Here is a 10,612-nt window from a genome sequence, read left to right as displayed (position 1 = left end):
AATCCTCCACCAACCCCACTTTACGTAGGGATGCCAACAGCATCTGGTGTTCCCAGGCGGTCACCCATCCAAGTACTAACCAGACCCAACGTTGCTTAACTTCGCTGATCGAACGGGAAGCGGTTTACTCAACGTGGTATGGCCGTTGGCACACATAGTTAACATAATTATACCAAAATCATGGCTGTAAACCATTTCTCTGATTTTTGGCAAATAAAAAAAAATTATATTCAATTTCGCTTGGTATTTCAAAACACGTGGAGCATATATATCTTGGCACCTTGATTCGAGAAAAATCCGGTTTCCTGTACTTCGGTGCGGTCACCCTTGTGACCCCAGACGCCTCCATAACATACCTACAATTAAGGGTGTATGTCGAAGATACGAGAGTCAATATACTGTGCAAGCTGCTATTAGAACAATACTCGACACTGCCACCTCTCATCCTTCACTTTCACTGTCCCCAGATCTTTCCCCCTCTTCCACCCTCCATTCCCACCCTTCCCCTTGGCCTTGCCGGCTTCAACTCTTTGTCTCAGCTAATCCTACAGAGCATGGTGCTACAGAACGTATTCACATGCTTTAAATACTCTCAAATTTCCATTCTTGTCTTTCATAGGGAAGCAACAGAACTGTATGCAATCAATCACTAACAATTATATTGATAATCCTCAATTTGAAAGTAGATATTTTTTATATGCCCAACTTTGGGCGCAGACCAGATAACAGCATGCATGTAGCCCAGCAGTATTATGCTTCACACATCGATCATCCCTTACAACGTAGAATTTTGAATATTACTAGAGTGGACATCTCTTACATGTTAAAGCATATATTAGCATAAGTTTTACTAAGTTTATAATATAACCTGTCTGTCCACTCCTCTGAATGTGAAACTATCCCTGCATGGCATACCAGATGTCAAGTCAGTTGAAATTCAAAGGAACTTTGAGGCTAATTATTCCAAAATACTGCTCAGTATGGTTGCAATCAAGCACACACTTGACTATAACCTGTAGCATTGACCCCACAAGTTGCCTTCCCTTTTCCCCACACTAGGCTACTGAACACAACTTCCCACTTCTAACAATATGCTCGTGATGTCCCTTTATGGTATACTGTACTCTCATACACACACGAAAATGCTAACGGAATATTACTTTACTCGAAATGTGCGTATGTCTGTGTGTGCGTATGTCTATCTCAGTGTGTGAGTGGTTGTCTGTGCGTGCTTACGTCTGTCTCTCTGTGTAAGTGTGTTTGTATGTAATTCACCGGGTCGGTAATTCACCGGGTCGGTCAGGATCACTTGATGGTCGTGATCGTCAGCTTTTACCCTCCCGGAAGGGAGCTGAGAGCTCATATAGTCCGATCTAAGGGCAAGGCTGTGACCTTCACACACGCACACACCCGTCCCCTTGCTCAAGGGGGACAGTAACCACCCACTTCGTCAGTGAAACTATTCGCAACCTGAGCGAGGCGCGAACTCCCGCCTACCAGATGGCAAGCGAGAACGCTACCACTGCGCCAGGGAGCGAAGTGTGTCCCTGTGTGTGCGCGTGTGTGTGTTTCTCAGTATTTGTGTCTGTGTTTGCGTGTGTGTGTGTGTGTGTGTGTGTGTGTGTGTGTGTGTGTGTGTGTGTGTGTGTGTGTGTGTGTGTGTGTGTGTTAATCAGTTGAGTGGGTGGGTGGGGCGAATGAGGTTTGATTGGTGGGTGTGGTGGTTCGATGCATCGCCATGGTGGGTAGGCAGGATGGTTTGTAAGTCTGGGGTGAGTTGCGTTGATTGTGTGAGCTTGAGGTGTCTTGGGGTGGGCTGTAGGGGTAGATGGGTTGGTGATTTGATGCATCGGGTGGGCTAGGTGGCTGAGTGGTTGGATCGGTGGGTGGTCAAGGAGGGGTCGGTAGGTTAGGTCTGAATGGGATAAGTTTGATGGATGAGTGGAGTTTGAATGGGTGAGACGTAGCCGTCGCCGAGCGTTTCCAAAAATGTGTTAGATTATAGGGATTTTATGAGGAGAGAATGTTCAAGTTCGTCTTGTCGTGAATGGGAGGAGAGTTAAGATGAGTCTAGGATTTGACTGCAGATTTATTCTCCAGAGGAAGTTATCTTGACAAGAGCAGTGCTGAAGCAAGAGCGATTTATGCTATCTCCTTGCTCTTTGTTCCTGCCTCTCCCACGGTGCCTCTTCTCTCTCCTAACCCCTTCTGCCCTGTCTCTCCAAATTCCCCTGTATATGACTGGTTGGGTCTTGTGTGAGGGCACGTGAGTGTGACGAACTTTCCACAACTGTGGAGTTTCCCATCCGGTGTCATACTGTGCTGTGTGCGAAATTCCCTAGCTAGAATGTGCACTGCTGTTTCATCCAGGTCTCTCGAGCTTAGGCGCGACTTTCTTCAAACCTCTATATTACGTATTAACAGTATATCTGTCACCAGCTATTATGTACTGTGGTTGGTTACGATATATTCGTGTCCTGACAAGTGGGGGTTAGGTAAGATGGTTCGTTGGGCATGTGGATGGGCGGGTGGGCCGAAGGGAGGAGTGGGTAGATAAGATGGGTGGGTCTCCAGAATGGAGTTGGTGAGCAGGTGGGTGAGTATTCTGGGAGAGATGAGTCGGTACGGTGACAAGGTTGGGTGGGTGGATGTGATTAATTATATTGTTGGGTGAGCACGGTGGGTTTCACTCATGGATGGGGAGGGTGGGTGACAGGGGTTGGTGGACAAGATTGGTCGTCGGAATGTGTGGGCAGGGTGGGTCCCCATCGTATGTGGACCCGGTGGGTAGCCAGGGTAGCTGAGAAGATTGCGTTGCCGGGGTGCTCCGGTTGGGTTCTGGTTTGGTGCGTTGTGTGGCTCAGTAGGTTCAGGGTGGGTATGTGATTGGGTGGATGTGTTGGGTGGTACTGTTAGGTGAGCTTGGTGGGTGGTATTTATGGGTGGGCAGGATGGATGGCCGCGATCGGAGAGCTTGGTGGGTCACACAGGTGGCTGGGAAGGGTGAATAAGTGGGGGGGGGGGTCGGTGGGTTTTGTTGGGTGGGTTGAGTGGGTAGGTGGATGAATGGGTGGGTGGATGAGTTGATGGGTGGATATGTTGCTCACCAGATGACAAGGCTGGAGACGACTTATATGGCTAGTAATCATATAACTTGTCGCTGTTACTTAGATTTCAGTATAACGTTTAGAAGACGTTGGATAAATATTTGATGTCAAACCCTAAACTCCTTACAGTTAGGTCATTCTATTGATATCTTTTAAAACTCCGATGTAATTACTTCTCATGGAACTGAAGGTAGATCTATTCACGTAATTATACACTTTAATAGTAGGATAAATTAAACTAACATTACATGTGACAAGACGTGAGAATGAGCGAAGCTTCAGATCTCCGATCCATCCGCCTAAAAAGTGAGTGCTTTGGAGGAGATGGACTTGTGCTGTTAACCTGCCCTTTGGTGGCAGACTATCCTGTCCCCTTATTAATTTTCATGACTGTAGTCAAATACTACAGTTCGTTCGCCTCGCCCTTGTCTCTCTCATCATTCAGTGTATAGGCGCTTGAGTCTGATGTACAGGACAGAGGTGAATTTTACGCCCCACAGATGGCGCAGTGTGACGTGGGTGTTGGAATGGTGGATAGTGGAGGGGTGAGGGTGGAGTCAGATGGATGTAGGCCAGAAGGACAGAGGGATTCACATTTAAATGCTGATGAATGTAGATGGAGAAAATAAAATTGGGAAAATCTTGATAGAATGAATGGCCCAGAAAAACAGATTAACATACATTACCTAACGAAGGACTACGCCGCATACAATCCCGTTAATCACAGTAATTGTGTAGTGGGGGATACCAACACAGTGATAAGTGTGGTGAGTATCTGATGCCCCCGTCACTAGCCCTATTTGTTTACCTAAATATATGTTTTCGTGTCTCACATTCAGTTTAACAAATACCCTAACCCGTGTCAGTATGAATTATGTCCCCACCCTCGAATCGGGCCACCAGCCATATTTTCCCTGCCCGCCTATGCTCTCTCTCTCTCTCTCTCTCTCGGTTAGATTGAATATCCCTGTCATAGTCATTGTTGTTTACAAAAAATTCAGTGCCCATGGTGTACAGTCAGTTAGGATCACATACAGCTTAAAGTTACACGATGCAGTCATAGCTGCATCATACAAAAGAAAAACTCCGCTTTCCATGTTAAGCACATTATCCTTGGCATGCTAGTTGTAATTATATACAAAGATCTTAATGACCACGGTATGCAACTGTTGTCACATACAGCTCATTTTTATGTGATTCAGTCAATGTATATTAGTTATTCTTAGCTTAATAGAAATAAAAATCCACTGCCCATGTTACGAACATTATCCTTGGCCCTGTAACTGTCTGATACAAACATTTCAATGCTCATTGAATGCACTTATTGCCATATACAGCATATTGTTTTATAGTTCAATCGTAGCACTTCTACCAGCAATGCTCAGCACAAAAGAAGGAATCTACTGTCCATGTTAATTATATTATCTATTGCCACGAGAATATGAATACAATATGGGTTTACTATACATCATTTACTATATATACTGAACTGCAGTGAATTATTCAGTAGGATGTTCACTCACCATTGGCATCGATAACATAATTTATTCTCTCTGATTTGGAGTTTACAAGATTGAAATAAATAATAGGGCGACGCCTTATGGACTCCGACACCTCTGCACACAACAGCTTAGTGTGTCCGATCGTCGCCCAGATCCCATTCCCTTCACGGTATTGCGCACAAGTGCTCACTTGGGTTTCTGTCGCAACCTATCTATGGCCAATTCATGGGCTGCACCTTTTGCTGCAACCACTGCTTTACAGTGTTGCTTGTGTGAGTGTTACTGTTGTCGTGGACTAATAATTGGATCATTACTGAGGATTGCTCTTTCTGTAGCGGATGTTAACGACATATTTTCCTAAGTCTCGATGTATTTTCTCCGATAAATCTACCCTCCAGAATTTCAGCTCCCTTGGTCGGTTCATCCACATACAGGCCCAGATGTTTACACTAACATGACAATTCTTTGCCGAATGTTTTTGTTCGTGAAGCGAGTATTTCTAAGTAGCCAGCAGTGACGTGCACAGGCTTCAACTGACGTGAATGATTTTTCATCTGTGAATATGACTTTTCACCATGACCGTATGTCATGCGCAAAGTGTTTTAGGTCAAAGCCAAGTCGTGATTCCCTCTGGGATTCTGTTATATATATATATATATATATATATATATATATATATATATATATATATATATATATATATATATATATATATATATATCATATATATATATATATATATATATATATATTATATTATATTATATATATATATATATATATATATATATATATATATATATATATATATTATATTATATTGTATATATATATATATATATATATATATATATATATATATATATATATATATATATATATTGATGGAGTGTGACACCGAATAGAATTCTTTTATAACACCTTCTTGTTTGGGGTGGCAATGAAGGTCAAGATTTCGCGTGTGCTGGACAGCTGTTGCCAACGGCATTTTATCAACAATATTTAGCAATCAGATCTTCGGCTGAGATACTTCGTAGCCTGCCGCTGCTTGGTTTCGTTTTCAGTTACTCCTCGTCTCTCTACCTCTTGACCCACTTTTGCACCGTTTTCCTCAGTGGCCTTACCACCCTCCCAGAAGTCGATTGCCTTGGCTGGCATGGTGATAACCTTCGGCAAGTTTGCCCTTCTAGTGGCCAAACCTAAGGAGGACTTAGACAAACAAAAAGAAAGAATCTTGTATTGTAACTTGCTTCAGAATATCCCTACGTTGTGTTCGTACCTACCTGATATTCACCTGCCCCTACTGATATAGTATATTGTTATTATCTTTACTGTTAAATAGACTGTGTTTCCCTGTCACAATGACACTCAAAATGACACTCACTCACTCACTTTTAATTTCACTCATTCTTCCTCTCATTCAGACACTCACTCTCTCACTCGCTATCTACCCCCCCCCCCCCACATACACACACTTTCACAGTCTCCTTTTCACTCACACGTTCTCACTGTTTCACTTTGATTGTGACTACGATTCTGACACTCACCGACACTCACACTTACAGCCGTACACTGACTCTCACTATCCCTCACACTCACATTCATACGCCTACTTTATCACCTACTCTCACACTCACACTCTAACTTTCATTCCTAGTTTCATTCTCATTCATTCACTCACTCATTCCCCCATATCCACACCCCAACACACTCACTCACTCACATATACACCCACACGTACACTCACATCCACACTCACACATACAGTCACATGCTTTCACACTCACACTGACACCAGCACTTACATCACACCCACACTCACTTAATATCACACACAATCAGACACACAGACACCAGCACCAACACTCATACCCACAACCACACACTATCGCACTCTTACGTACACCCATAACCACACTCACACACACAATCACACACTTTCACACTTACACTGACATCCACACCCACACCCACACCCACACTGACACTGACACGAACATTCACACTTACACACTCACACCCACATTCACACCCACACCTACACTAATACCAACAGTCACACACACACACACACACTACGCCCACACTCACAATCACATGCACACGCACACTTACACCCACACTCTCACTCTAACCCACATCAATAACCGGGCATCCCACACCAACCACAGTTACAACCACAACCTTAACACCCACAACCACAACACCCACAAAACCGCAACACCCACAAAACCGCAACACCCACAAAACCACAACACCCATAAACCGCAACACCCACAAAACCGCAACACCCACAAAACCACAACACCCACATAACCACAACACCCACATAACCACAACACCCACAAAACCACAACACCCACAAAACCACAACACCCACAAAACCACAACACCCACAAAACCACAACACCCACAAACCACGACACCCACAAAACCATGACGCCCATAAAACCACAACACCAACAAAACCACAACACCCATAAAACCACGACACCTATAAAACCATAACACCCCCTATAATCACAACCATGACTCCCACAAAACCACAACCATAACACCCCACAAAACCACAACCATAACCCCACAAAACCACAACCATAACACCCACAAAACCACAACCACAGCCACAGCACTCACAAAATCACAACATCCACAGTTTCCACAACAACCATACCTACACCCACTCAAAGTAGCAGAGGCATTCGCATTTCCACTCTCACTAGCAAATGCGCATGCACACGCACTCGCTAGATCACTCGCACTTAACCTCACAAGACCACTAGCATTTGCACTCCCTATTACTCTCACTCACACACTCTCACTCCTACTCTTACTCACCCACCCACTCACTTTCACATTTTTTAATAAGCTCACACATTCTGTGTGTGTGTGTGTGTGTGTGTGTGTGCGCGCGTATAGTGGGGTAACTTAATCTTGCTGTTGCTGAGGGGTGCTGTGAGGGACTCCTTCATGCGTTGGCACCGATATAAGTAGACGGAGGAGCTGCCTGATTATACAAGCGTTCCTCAATCCTTTTCCTATCCCCCAAAAGGAGGATGGTGGGTTGCAGAATAAGGACATCTTCTTTCTGTAGTCCACTGAATTAACGTTTCTGATGAACCTGGGGCAACTATTACTACAACTACTACTACTACTAATGATGATGATGATGATGATGACGAGGCAATCCAACTGGGTAGGTGCGGGGAAATAAGACCATCGCTAAAACAGGTATTTGTGGGTGAGAATAGGTTCACGTGGGAGTAGAGGTCATTTGGGGGACTGGCCCTTGCTGAAAGTGGGCCAAAGTGGAAACATCGGTCCAGTGGGTAAAAACAGGCCCAAGGGAGAACGTTGGCCATTTGCAGAATGACTCTGAAAAAAAAAAAAAAAAAAAAATAGAGAAAATGTTCTGTGAAGTGAAAATTGGTCCATGAGAGTTACGTCTGTTGGAAAGTAAGTCTGTGAAGGATTAATGTCCATGAGGAATATAGGTTACTGGAAGGAAAAATAAACAGAGAAGAGGAAAGATGTCCAGGGGAGGATGTACTCCTACGTCCTAGGGGATTTACATCCAGGGGAAAATTATTTCTGCATGAAAAACGGTCCCTAGGGAGTAGTACTTGTGAGAGACCTTTGCTCCATGACGGAATATAGGTTCAGGATGGAAAATAGGCCCATTAGTGGAAAATATGTCCATGAGCGGAAAATATGTCCATGAGCGGAAAATGGGCCCATGGGCGGAAAAAGGTGTCCATCAGTTGAAATAGGCTTTGTTAGTAAAACAGGACCAAGAGAGGAAATAAGTCCTTGAAGAGAAATGTCTGTAAAGGGTAATAAGTTCATGAGGAAAAACAGGTCCATGAAGAGTAACAAAGTCAATGATGGAAAATAGGTCGATGAGGAGTAATAGATCCATGACGGACAATAGGTTCATGAGTGGAAAACAGATCAGTGAGTGGACAATTGATTCACTGGAGGAAAATACATCCATGGGGAAATTGGTTTGGGGAAAGAATTGTCATAGTGGAAAATGGGTCAATGGGGAAATTGGCCACGTCCATGAAAGGAAAAAAGTTGGAGGTGGATTAACCCCTTCAGGGTGTAGCTATTGACATGCTTATTTGTTAGCTTTCTATATTATTACAAGACACTAAGAGTAGGCCCCAGTGAACAACCTATGAATAAGTTGAATACTTGAATGGGTCGGGATGGGGACAAAAATTGCCAAGAAGCAATTACTGACCAAGAGCGGTGCATTAGCCTAGTTTAAAACGCCTGTATATTCTCTGTATACGCAATACCATAACTGTGCATATTCCAGAATTCAGTAATTGATGGAATAAAACACCTAGAGTAGTAGGCGAATATTGGCTTAGTCATTTCATTGTAATGTATACCGGTATGTGGCCACATCAACTGGCAGAAGTTGATGTGGATTTTTATTGTATGACCACTTAATTTCTACTGACGAGTGATATCTACACTTTGCTCTACTGACATATTGGGTCATGGGTTCAAAACAAATTCTGAATTTCACCCAAATTCAAAGATTATTTTTCCTGATCCAATCGGAATATATTTTAATGTAGTATTGTAAACTGTATGCCTTTTAAAATGAATGTATCTGCTAACTGTGCTTGGCTTTGCTTGAAAGCTTCTCGGCACTTTGTCCTTGTTTTCGAGTTAAGGCTTGCAATAGGGATCATAATGTCGGTATCCTGAAGGTTAATGTGATTAACTGGGCTACAAAGGCGTAGTCCCCTATTTGTTAATGTGTGTCAATCTATATGTCTGGGTCATTCATTTTATGAAGATTTTTCCAAATAGGCGTGAATCAGCCAAGCTTGCACCAATGGACCGTATAGTTCTACAGGGCACGGAGAGATCCTTGGAGAAACCACTACATCTCTCACCAGTTTCCCCATATAACTTGTTTCATCTGCATGCTTCAGCTTTTCAATGTGAATCTTTCTCTGCCTTTCTCCCCTATCTTCGTCTGACTCCCCCCTCTTACCCCTCCTCTATCCAACATATCGACACCCACACCACACCGCGACCTCAGTTGGGGGGGGGGGTAAAATGTACTATCACGAGCATTAATTTCTTTACCCCCCTGACGATAGCGAGGTCGATGTCACGGTTGGAGACGGACCAGGCGAACGAACACAGACGGTTCACAATGATCAGATATGCTTCAGTACGACAGATTCGTTCACTCACTTGGACTCAGCATCTTTCACGCTGACATGAATAGTTATAACGAATTTTAAAGAATGTTCTTATATCATCCTCTTGTTAACCACTGCCACTGTGAAATAAACTTCGTGGTTCGAAAGTAGGACGCCTAAAACAGATGCTTTAGAGTAACAGACCGAAAATAAGTTGAAAGGGGACCTAGAACTATATCGAGAATCGCATATAAACAGTAATGCATACACTGCAAGAAAAGCATGTTGGAATCACTTTACAAACAATAACTAATTTCCTGTTGTTTATGGCAGTGAGAGATGAGGGTAATAATGTGGGAAGAGAGCCCCACCAAATCCCATGAAGCATTAACCGACTACTATGGACCGGCTACTGTTCGAATGCATGGGTAATGAAACTAATGCTCGTGATAATACCTCTTTCCACCGTGTCAGATTCAGGCGTTTATACATTGAGCAATGAAAGAGAGACGAGGGAGGCGAACGGACTCCAGTGTTTGACAGTACATCTAAATAGATGACAAGAAAAATCAACAGGCTAAAGGTTTACATGTCTCCTGGTCCACATGAAATCCTTCCAAGAGTTCTAGAAGAGATATGTGACCAGGTAGCTCCTTTACCTGCAAAAATCTTCAAAAAATCGATGGAAAAAACGTAAGTGCCAGAAGACTGGAAGGTGGCAGATGTGACCTCAATCTATAAAACAGTGGACCAAGAATGTCTTGAGAATTACCAGCCAGTTAACCTGACATCTGTCATATCAACACTGTTGGAAGGAATTGTTGTAGACGGG

General features: G+C 43.5%; 1 non-coding gene across 1 annotated transcript; it reads right to left on the bottom strand.

The window, feature by feature from the left end:
* Positions 1 to 31: 31 nt before the first annotated feature.
* LOC145415253 (5S ribosomal RNA) lies at positions 32 to 150 on the bottom strand. The gene has a single exon (XR_013900030.1). It is a non-coding gene; the product is annotated as a 5S ribosomal RNA (ribosomal RNA).
* Between the last annotated feature and the right edge of the window lie 10,462 nt (positions 151 to 10,612).

Source organism: Coenobita brevimanus, chromosome 101 (assembly GCF_032717465.1).
Source record: "Coenobita brevimanus isolate Jiangsu-jjx chromosome 101, ASM3271746v2, whole genome shotgun sequence".
NCBI lineage: Eukaryota > Metazoa > Arthropoda > Malacostraca > Decapoda > Coenobitidae > Coenobita > Coenobita brevimanus.
This window is presented reverse-complemented; position numbering and strand designations above follow the sequence as displayed.